Source organism: Octopus bimaculoides, chromosome 29, assembly GCF_046866305.1.
Source record: "Octopus bimaculoides isolate indiv1 chromosome 29, ASM4686630v1, whole genome shotgun sequence".
Classification (NCBI taxonomy): Eukaryota; Metazoa; Mollusca; class Cephalopoda; order Octopoda; family Octopodidae; genus Octopus; species Octopus bimaculoides.
In genome coordinates this window covers 13,792,825-13,805,324 of record NC_142956.1, presented here as the reverse complement: position 1 = coordinate 13,805,324, position 12,500 = coordinate 13,792,825, and the positions used below count along the sequence as shown (strand labels likewise).

At 38.1% G+C, this 12,500-nt stretch overlaps 1 protein-coding gene and 1 pseudogene across 3 annotated transcripts in view; one reads left to right on the top strand and one right to left on the bottom strand.

Moving 5' to 3' along the window:
- The window catches only part of LOC106876278 (uncharacterized), a 1,065,409-nt gene that overhangs the window by 896,610 nt on the left and 156,299 nt on the right, over positions 1-12,500 (bottom strand). The gene's annotated exons all lie outside the window — the stretch shown is intronic.
- Positions 4,159-4,258, top strand: LOC128251263 (U6 spliceosomal RNA; annotated as a pseudogene).

The window sequence follows — 12,500 nt, the reverse complement described above, 5'->3', positions numbered from 1 at the left end:
AGTCTGGCAAGCCAGGAGGCTGCACCAGGCTCCAATCTGATCTGGCAAAGGTTCCTACAGCTGGATGCCCTTCCTAACGCCAACCACTCCAAGAGTGTAGTGGGTGCTTTTACGTGCCACCGGTACGAGGGCCAGTTAGGCGGTACTGGCAACGGCCACGCTCAAAATGGTGTTTTTTACATGCCACCTGCACAAGAGCCAGTCCAGCGGCACTGGCAACAACCTCACTCGAATGTTTTTTCACATGCCACCGGCACAAGTGCCAGTAAGGCGACATATACATATATATGTATATATATATATAAAAGCCTGCTTGTGAATGTAACCTGGGCATTATTCATCATCATCATCATCATCGTTTAACGTCCGCTTTCCATGCTAGCATGGGTTGGACGATTTGACTGAGGACTGGTGAAACCGGATGGCAACACCAGGCTCCAGTCTGATTTGGCAGAGTTTCTACAGCTGGATGCCCTTCCTAACGCCAACCACTCAGAGAGTGTAGTGGGTGCTTTTACGTGTCACCCGCACGAAAACGGCCACGCTCGAAATGGTGTCTTTTATGTGCCACCCGCACAAGCCAGTCCAGGGGCACTGGCAACGATCTCGCTCGAAAATCCTACAGGAGCCAGTCAGGCGGTACTGGCAACGGCCACGCTCCGGTACTGGCAACGGCCAACAGCAATTTCTGTTGGATAAACAGCATCTCTAAAATTGTCAAGAAGGCAGAGGGTGTCTTAGTCAGACACCTAGAAAGACAAAGAGATAGAGAGAGATAGATGGATGGACAGATGGATGGATAGACAGATAAGTAGATAGAGAGAGGGGGGAGATAGACAGGTAAATTGTTAGATTGGTAGGCTGGATAGATGGATGGATGGATAAACAGATAGCTAGATACATAAATATTATTTATATAGATAGGGCGATAAATTGAATATTAATTCAATTTAAAACCAAGTGGCCTAGCATATAAAAAAATCTGAAAATTCAGAAAAAATTGTATTACACATGTATAAGGGATGACCACTAGGTGGATATCCAATATGCTAGAAAGAGGTCATCAACGACCCAACCACAAAGAAAAAATAATGTGGTTGGGTCGTTGATGACCTCTTTCTAGCATATTGGATGTCCACCTAGTGGTCATCCCTTATACACATGCTTACGGCCATATCACACTGAGAGCACCGGTTCTCGTCCTAGGGAAACCTAGGTGCTGTAAGCATCCCACACTTACACGGCGGTGCATCAGCATGGCCGCAGCTCTAAGCTGAAACTATAAACAAACAAACATAGATAAATAGATAGCTAGATAGATAGGTAGGTACTCAGGTAGATAGACAGATAGATAGACAGACAGACAGACAGACAGATAGATAGATAGATAGAGAGAGAGACAGATAGATAGATAGATGGATAGATAGATAGATAGATAGATAGATAGATAGATAGAGATAGATAGATAGATAGATAGACAGACAGACAGACAGACAGACAGACAGACAGACAGACAGACAGACAGACAGACAGACAGACAGACAGACAGACAGATAGATAGATAGATAGATAGACAGATAGACAGATGGATAGATAGATAGATAGATAAATAGACAAACAGACAGATAGATAGACAAACAGATACACACCTACATTCACATTTATCTTTTACTTTTCTTTTTTTTTTTCAAGCGAGATCGTTGCCAGTGCCCCTGGACTGGCTCTTGTGTGGGTGGCACATGAAATGCACCATTTTGAGCGTGGTCGTTGCCAGTACCACCTGACTGGCCTTCGTGCGGGTGACACGTAAAACCACCCACTACACTCTCAGAGTGGTTGGCGTTAGGAAGGGCATCCAGCTGTAGAAACATTGCCAAACCAGACTGGAGCCTGGTGTAGCCATCTGGTTTCACCAGTCCTCAGTCAAATCGTCCAACCCATGCTAGCATGGAAAGAGGACGTTAAACGACGACGATGATATCTGTTCTGTCTTATCTATGATAGGAACACCAATAATAACGACGGAGATAACTCCAAAAAGCAATGATGTTATTGCAGCTTGTTCCTAATGGCGATGTCAATGGTGATGACGATGATGAAGATGACGGTGATCTTCACAAAGATAACAGTACAAATCTTGTATTCCACACCAACCAACCGCCCAGCCAACAAACAAGCAAACCAACCAACTGAAAGCTAGACCGACCAACCGACCAACAATACCAAATCCTCAATTAATCTTAGAATCTTTTTCTAGAAATCTAAAACAAGCACTTTTACAAAATGACATCATATTTGTCAAATGGTATTTTGGTAGATATTGGAACATTGATAAGGCGTTCTTTGGCATTGTGGAGTCGTAAATCAGAGAATTCCTCCAAGACCATTTTTTGAGGAATTAAACAGAATTCATTGATTTTTTTGGGGGGGGGGAATTTTTATTATCTTTGATTTATTCAAACGAAGAAAAGTGTTTGTGTAAAATCATAATTTTTCTTTGTATATTTCTATATAAATTTTGTATATCTGTAGTGTATACACACATACACACAAAACATTTATATATACAGTTGTGTGTGTATATATATATATATATATATATATACACAACTGTAGATATATATATGTAATATATATATATACGACTATACAACTGTATATATAGTTTTATCTACATATATATATATATATATATCAACATATACCCACATGTATATAAATGCATACACACACACACACACATATATACATATACCATGTATTTATATCCATATCCGTACATACATTTTTATATATCTATATGCAAACACACAAACACACATATATATATATATATAATGCATGTGATATATACATATATATATGTTTATATATTAGATATATTTAAATATATATCACCAACATCATCAACACTATAAAAGTTTTTAAAACCTTGGCTGTGGAACAGATGAAAATGCATCATACAATTCTTTTCATGAGAAACTAGATCCCGACCCCTGCCCATCTTCTGCTACATATAGTAATCACTATTTAAAGCAGACACAAACCCATGATAGGCTACACATGCTGTACAATCATCAACAGGATCATTAGCTAATCCTTTCTATTATAGGCACAAAGCCTGAAATTTCAGGGTTGGGGACTAGTTGATTATATTGACTCCAGTGTCTGACTGATACTTATTTTATTGACCCCCAAAAGGATAAAATGCAAAGTTGACCCTGGTGGAAATTGAACTCAGAATGTAAGGATGGAAAGAAATATTGCTAAGCATTTTGCCCGGCGTGCTAACAATTCTGCCAGCTCACTACCTTACTCTTTACTTACTTACTCTCTCTTTTACTAGTTTCAGTCATCTGACTGCGGCCATGCTGGAGCACCGCCTTTAGTCGAGCAAATCGCCCCCCAGGACTTATTCTTTGTAAGCCTAGTACTTATTCTATCGTTCTCTCTTTTACCAAACTGCTAAGTTACGGGGATGTAAACACACCAACGTCGGTTGTCAAGCGATGTTGGGTGGGACCAACTGACACACAAACATATACACACACATATATATATACATATATATACATATACGATGGGCTTCTTCCAGTTTCCATCTACCAAATCCACTCACAAAGCTTTGGTCAGCCCGAAACTATAGTAGAAGACACTTATCAAAAGTGCCACGCAGTGGGACTGAACCCGGGACCATGTGGTTGGTAAGCAAGCTACTTACCACACAGCCACTCCTTAATAATAATAATAATAAAAATCCTTTCTATTATAGGCATAAGGCCTGAAATTTGGTACTTAATTTATTGACCCTGAAAGCTGATGCTGGCTAAATTTGAACTCAGAATGTAGCAACGGATAGAAAACTGCTACATATTTTGGCCGACACACTAATGATTCTGTCAGCTCACTGCCTTAATAATAATAATAATAATAATAATAATAATAATATTTTCTCAATAGGTACATGGCCTGAAATTTTTAGGGAGGGGACTAGTTGATTACATTGACCTCACTGCTTGACTGATACTTATTCTATCAATCTCAAAAGGTTGAAAGGCAAAGTTGAACCTGGAGAAATTTGAACTCAAATTGTGAAGACACAACGAAATGCTGCTGACATTTTACTCAACATGGTAACAATTCAACCAACTTACCACCTTGCTTCGGCAGTACATATACTAAAATTGGAACGATACAGAGATTAGCATGGCCCCTGCGCAAGGATGACACGTAAATTCATGAAGCTTTCCATATTTCTAAAGGCGCAGGAGTGGCTATATGGTAAGTAGCATGCGTACCAACAACATGGTTCTGGGTTCAGTCCCACTGCGTGGTACCTTGGCCAAGTGTCTTCTACTATAGCCTCGGGCCGACGAAAGCCTTGTGAGTGGATTTGGTAGACGGAAACTGAAAGAAGCCCATCATATATATATATATATATATATATATATAGGAAAATGAAAAAAAGCCAGAATGCTGAACTGGAAGCATAATTTAATAAAGATTTTTTCTAACCTGTTCATGGAGGAATAAGGTCACTGAGGGGTGGAAAACCGGTTAGAAAAAATCTTTATTAAATTATGCTTCCAGTTCAGCAGTTCTGGCTTTTTTTCATTTTCCTATTATTTCTCCACGTGCGGTTAACACAACCCCACTATTTACTGACCTATATATATATATATATATGTATGTATGTATGTATGTATGTATGTATGTATATGTGTGTGTCTATGTTTGTCCCCCCAACATTGCTTGACAACCGATGCTGGTGTATTTATGTCCCCGTCACTTAGTGGTTCGGCAAGAGAGAACGATAGAATAAGTACTAGGCTTACAAAGAATAAGTCCTGGGGTCGATTTGCTCGACCAAAGGCGGTGCTCCAGCATGGCCACAGTCAAATGAGTGAAACAAATAAACGAATAATAATGATAATAATGATATTGTTTTCAAATTTTACCACAAGGGCAGCAGTTTTAGGAGAGGGGATGATTGGATTACATCAACGCCAGCATTCAACTGGTACCTATTTATTCAACCCCAAAAGGATGAAAGGTAAAGTCAACCTTGGTGGAATTTGAACTCAGAACTTGCAGACAGGCAAAGTGCCGCAAGGTATTTTGCCCGGCGTATTAATGCTTCTGCCAGGTCACAGCCTTAATAATAATAATAATAATAATAATAATAATAATAATAATAATAATAATAACAATAATAATAATAATCACTTCTATGGAACTTCACCATTCAAACTGACAGATTTTTTTCTCATTGTCTTTTCTCTGTTTTTTTTTTTAATTAATTATATACACAACAGGCTTCTTTCAGTTTCCGTCTACCTAATCCACTCACAAAGCTTTGTAGAAGACACTTGTCCAAGGTGCCATGCAGTGGGACTGAACCCGGAACCATGTGGTTGGCAAGCAAGCTTCTTACCACACAGCCACACCTGTGCATATATATATATATATATATATATATATATATATATATATATATATATATATATATATATATGTGTGTGTGTGTGTATATATATGTATATATATACATGAGTGGTTTCCATATGGTGTATGTGTATAGACATATAGCATATGTTTATACACACACACATATACAAATGCATACATATACAATACACAAAGACACATAAGTCTCTACCTAGACAAACATACACATATCCACACACAATTTATATAGCATTAGGTGTGTAATATTATAGCACAAAGCACTGCTACATGCTGTATATATTCATATATGAACGAATTTGTGTGTGTATAACAATATGTATATACAAACACACATACATCTATATGCATAATACACATTCATTAATGTACATATATACATATAGATATATATATACACACACTTATATGTTATGTATATATATATATATATATATACACATGTAAATCTACAGTTATATGTGTCTATACATATATATACATATGTATGTATATATATATATATATATAAATCTATATATATATTTATATATATGTATGTATGTATAATACATATGAATATTTTTGAAGAAAAATGTTGGTGTTTTATGTCTTTTGGTGTCGGTGTCAAAGAATATTGTCTCAGATGGAAATAATGGCCCTGGGTACAGAGGCCAGTGCCAGATTGGTAACCTAGCAACAGTCTCAGGCTTTTTCGGATTCATCATCATCATAATCTACTATATCATTGATGCTTTTATCATCATCAGTATAACCACAATATTTCATCATCATCACCACCATCATCATCATAGTAACCATAATCACCACCACCACCACCACCAACACCACCACCACCACTACCACCGCCACCACTCTCACTGCCATTAATACCATCACCATGACTTTCACCGGTGTCTTGATCATCATCATCACCATCACCATCATCACCTTCGCCATCACCACTATCATTGTCGGTATCATCATCATCATTATCACCATCTTCACCATCATCGTAATCATCATCACCACTTTCCCCAGCACCACCACTGAGATCATCATTGTCATCATCATCGTCGTCATCATCATCATCATCTGCACCATCATCATCTCCCTCATCCATCATCATCATAATCATTTAATGTTTGTCTTACATGCTGACATGGGGTGGAGTGATTCGATTTGACCCAGGGCCGGATCGGACTCTGGTGTCTGCCTGGAGCTAACTTACACGTGACAAATACAATCTGTAAGTGGAACAGTAAAAGTATGCAAGACTTTTCTCAAGTTTAGAATATGGCATTATTTTTGTTACCTACATTCCAACGAGGGAGCTTTCTATCTTTGTTAGAAACCAGCTCCTACCTAAGAGGAAGCATTTTAACGATTAAATACAGAAAAGAACATACATACACACACATACATACATGTATACTTACACGCGCACGTACACCTATCAATCCACACATACATACATACATACATACATACATACATACATACATACATACATACATGATGATGATGGCCGTCCACTCGTGACCGAGGAGGACCATTGCCGACCTTCAGGAACATTGTGCGCTCTAGGACTAACTTATATTTTGCATTTGCGGCTCCGTTGGTGGCTAAGGAGCCTTGCTCTTGACAAGCATGCATGCATACATACATACATAAATGCATACTGCATACATACATACATACATACATACATACATACATACATACATACATACATACATACATACATGTGGCTATCTGGAAGGGTTAGGGTTTTCTGAGAAGGAAATCAACCAACCAACTCGCACATTACAAATACAATCTGTAAGTGGAAGAATAAAAATATGTAAGACTTTTCTCAGTTTCAAAATGTGACATTGTTTTCGTTATCCACATTCCAAAGATGGAGCTTTGTATCTTTGTTAGAAACCAGCTCTTTCCTTCCTCAGAGGAAGAATTTAAATGGTTAAAAACAGATGAAGCAGACAGATACACACATACATGCATCTATACACATCAATGCATGCATACATGCCTACACACACAGAGGGTTGCAAAGGATTAACACACACATCCATCCACCCAGCCAGCCATCCATACACCCATATACACCTCCCACCTCGAAAAGCTAGGGTTTCCAGGAAAAGAAATCAACCGGAATCTCACACATGCCAGACTTTTCTCGGGTTTAAAATGAGACGTTGTTTTTGTTATCTGCCATTCTAATGAAGTAGATTTGTATCCTAGGTTAGAAGCCAGTTCCTTTCTCAGAGGAAGAATTTCAAATAATGAAGAATAGAAGACAACATACATACGTGTGTGTGAGTGCATATGTATAGCTACATTGTAATGCTTATATAATGACTGATTCTCAGACAGGCTGGTCATGGCTGCGACAAATTTGCACATGGAAATCCGGAAAAATGTCTAATTCAGTCTCATAAAACAATACCAACAGATATCATAACAAAAGAATATATACTCTTTACTATACTTTTTACTCTTTTACTTGTTTCAGTCATTTGACTGCGGCTATGCTAGAGCACTGCCTTTAGTCGAGCAAATATACCCCAGGACTTATTCTTTGTAAGCCTAGTACTTATTCTATCGGTCTCTTTTGCCGAACCGCTAAGTTACGGGGACGTAAACACACCAGCATCGGTTGTCAAGCAATGTTGGGGAGACAAGCACAGACACACAAACATATACACACACATACATGTATATGTATATATATATATACGACGGGCTTCTTTCAGTTTCCGTCTACCAAATCTACTCACAAGGCTTTGGTCGGCCCGAGGCTATAGTAGAAGACACTTGCCTAAGGTGCCACACAGTGGGACTGAACCCGGAACCATGTGGTTCGTAAGCAAGCTATTTACCACACAGCCACCCCTAAGTCTATACATCATCATCATCATCCTTTATCGTCCATTTTCCATGCTGGCATGGGTTGGACAGTTTGACAAGAGCTGACCAGCCGAAGGACTGTTCAGGCACCCAATCTGTTTGGGTATGGTTTCTATGGATGGACACCCTTCCTAAAGCCAACCACTTTATGGAGTGTACTGGATGCTTTTATACAGCACAGGCATGGGTGCTTTTTACATGGCCCCAGCAACTATGAGCCCATAAGATTAGGGATGCACATCTGGAGAGGGTTGCAAGGGATAAACCTGTATGCAAGGTAGGTATGTCTTTTCAAGCACATGGGAATCCCATAAAAATACATGCAATGCTGAAACATATGTAGCGATGTATCAACAAAAATATAATCACCATCTGTGAAGTATTTTTCATTATTAATGCTATATATATATACATATATATAATTGTGTCTGGGGAGAGTCATTTTGTTTTAATGTCTCCTTAATTAACACATTCACCGGTTCGATTTCCTCTCATTTACTTATTTATTTTTTCTAAAATTTTCGTTGCTTCTTGCAACCTTTTCAACGAACATTTTAGAAAACATAAATAAGTAAATGAACGGAAATTGAACTGAAGAGACCTTCCGCAGACAATAAAATATGCTTCAACACACGAATTCCCATAAAGAATCTTGTGAACCAAATACAAAAACGAAATACACACACACACACACATATATATGTCAGAGGTGCAGCTACCATCTTAGTCATCCTGGGATTGGGTTGTGTGGGTGTAGTGGTGACTGACCAGACCAAGCTATGGCTAATCTGACCAGTAACAACGGCAACAAGAAACCATTGCAGTTGTAATTGATGGTGATGGTGATTGCAACAACAGTGATGGTTATGTTGTTGATGGTGATGAAAGCAATGGTTATGATGACAATGACAACAATAATAATGATGATGAGCATGGGGAAGGTAGTGGTGGTGGTGGTGGTGGTGGTGGTGGTGGTGGTGACGATAAGCATAATGCTGATGATAGTGGTTGTGATGATGATGATGATGATGATGATGACGAAGAAGAGGCTGAAGTGGACAATGACAAAGCAAGCAATGATTTAAGCAATGATTATGATGACGATGATGATGATGATGATGACAGCAATGTTGATGGTGATGGTGTTGGCGACGATGACAACAATGGTAATGATATTTATGATAATGGTGATGATAGTGATGTGGATGATCATAGTAACCACAAAAGTGACAATGACGATGACGATGATGATGACGAAAAAATTATGACAACGATGATGATGATGATAATGTCGATGACGATTATGATGTTTGTGATGATGATGATGATGACAATTATGATGATGATGATGATGATGACGATGATGATGACAAAAAAGTTATGACAATGATGATGATGATGATGATGGTGATGACGACGATGACGATAATGATGGTGAGGACAATGGTGGTGGTGGTGATGACAATGATGGTGATGTTAATGATGACCACGTTGGGTGATGACAACGACAACAGTGATGATGAGGATGATGATAACGAGGAGGCGGAGGAGGGGAAAGAAAAGGAGGAAAGAGGGGAAGTGGAAGAGGAGGAGCGGAGGGGAGGAAGAGAGAAGGATGTTCATGCTGACAATGATTGTGATGATGACGATGATTGTGATGATGACAATCGTGATGGTGACGACTGTATCAGTTCCCAGTTTTCCTTTACTTACTCATACATCCCACAATGCCTCACTTCCATCGACCCCCAACACACATACACATCCACACCCCATCCCATCCCACCCCGGCCACCATCCCTCCTGTTCCGCCTTCCTCCCCACCTCTTCAATTATTCACCGTTCTAGAAAAAGATCTCGCCCTCGCCAAACCCCGATGTCCACCAATGTAATTACAGACTCCACTCAATCAGCAATGACCTGTTCGGCCGCTAGGGGTCAGCACTGGTCACATGACCTTCAGCTGCGGCATTTCGTTGGTCGCTCTTACTCTTACAGCACCGTGTTGTTTTGTAGGGTAGCGGAGATGGTGACGGTGGGTGTGTAGGGATATGAGTGTGAGGGTGCCAGAGGCAATAAGGGTGTGTGTGTGTATATATATATATATATATATATATATATATATATATATATATATATATATATATATACATATATATATATATATATATACATATATATATATATATATATATATATATATATATATACATAGAATATATATATACATAGAATATATATATATATATATATATATATATACACATACATATATATAATATACTTATATATATATATACATATAATATATATATATATATACAAATATATATTTATATATACATATACATATAATATGTATATATACATATAATATATATATACATATAAATATATATATACACATAATATGTATATATATATCTACATATGTATATACATATATATATATAATACATATATACACATATATATAATATATACATACATATATATGCATATATATATAATGTATATATATATATATATATACATGTAAGTATATATATACATATATAGTATATATACATATGCATATATATATAATATATATATACATATATATATATACATACACATATATATACATACATATAAATATATATATGCATATACATATATATAATACACATATAGATATCTACAAATATATGTAAATGTATAACTTATATATATACACTCCACTCACATGTGTGTTCATATACATATATACACAGGTGGATATATATATATTCACATATACATTGAAACCCCAAAACACACACACACACACACATATACATACATACATACATATATATGTGTATATACTGTTTTGACACTGGCCCTACCTGTTCTATTACCTCACACGCCAGTAACACATCTAACGGTAACTCTTCTACTACCACAACTACTGCTAATACTGCTTCTACTACCACTGCAATCTATACCACTACAGCTACCACCACCCTTACTACTACTACTACTACTACTACTACTACTACTACTACTACTAATACCACTACTACTACCACTACTACCGCTACTACTACCGCTACTACTACCACTACTACTACTACTACCACCACTACCACCACCACCACCACTACTACCACTACTTCTGCTACTACTAACTCTACTACCACCACTTCCACAACAAGTACGACTACTACTGCTACCACCACCACCACCACTACAACTACTAATAACTACTACCACTACTACTACTACTACCATCACTGCCACTACTACTACCACCACTACGACCATCAACAACAATAACCATGAGAGAAGGGATCCCACCTGTGGTTGTGAACCCCTGCTAAAAATGGGAGCTGTCAGGCCTCCCTTCATACTCTTTACTCTTTTACTCTTTTACTTGTTTCAGTCATTTGACTGCAGCCATGCTGGAGCACCGCCTTTAGTCGAGCAAATCGACCCCAGAATTTATTCTTTGTAAGCCTAGTACTTATTGTATCGGTCTCTTTTTGCTGAACCACTAAGTTACGGGGATGTAAGCACACCAGCATCGGTTCTCAAGCGATATTGGGGGGACAGACACAGACACACAAACATACACACACACACACATACATATATATATATGCATATATATAACAGGCTTCTTTCAGTTTCTGTCTACCAAATCCACTCACAAGGCTTTGGTCAGCCTGAGGCTATAGTAGAAGACACTTGCCCAAAGTGCCACACAGTGGGAATGAACCCGGAACCATGTGGTTTGGTAAGCAAGCTACTTACCACACAGCCACTCCTATGCCTAAATTATATAAAAATATCTTGAAATACTAAAGAATAAATTTATTCAATAAAATCGCCATTGGCTTCAACGATGGCCTCCAGGAGTCTTCAGAATCTCCTGCAACACTTCTGGACGGTCTCCTTGTTGATGAACGCTGCCATAATTCTTGCCTTCAGTTCATCTTTGGTGTTACAAGGAGTTTTTGTGGTCTCTCGCTCAAGTGCGCCCCACACATAATAATCAAGGGGGTTGCAGTTTGAAAGAAGTCCATTGCATATATATGTGAGTGTGTGAGTTTGTGTGTCTGTGTTTGTCAGCCCACCATCGCTTGATAATCAACGTTGGTGTGTTTACGTCCCTGTAACTT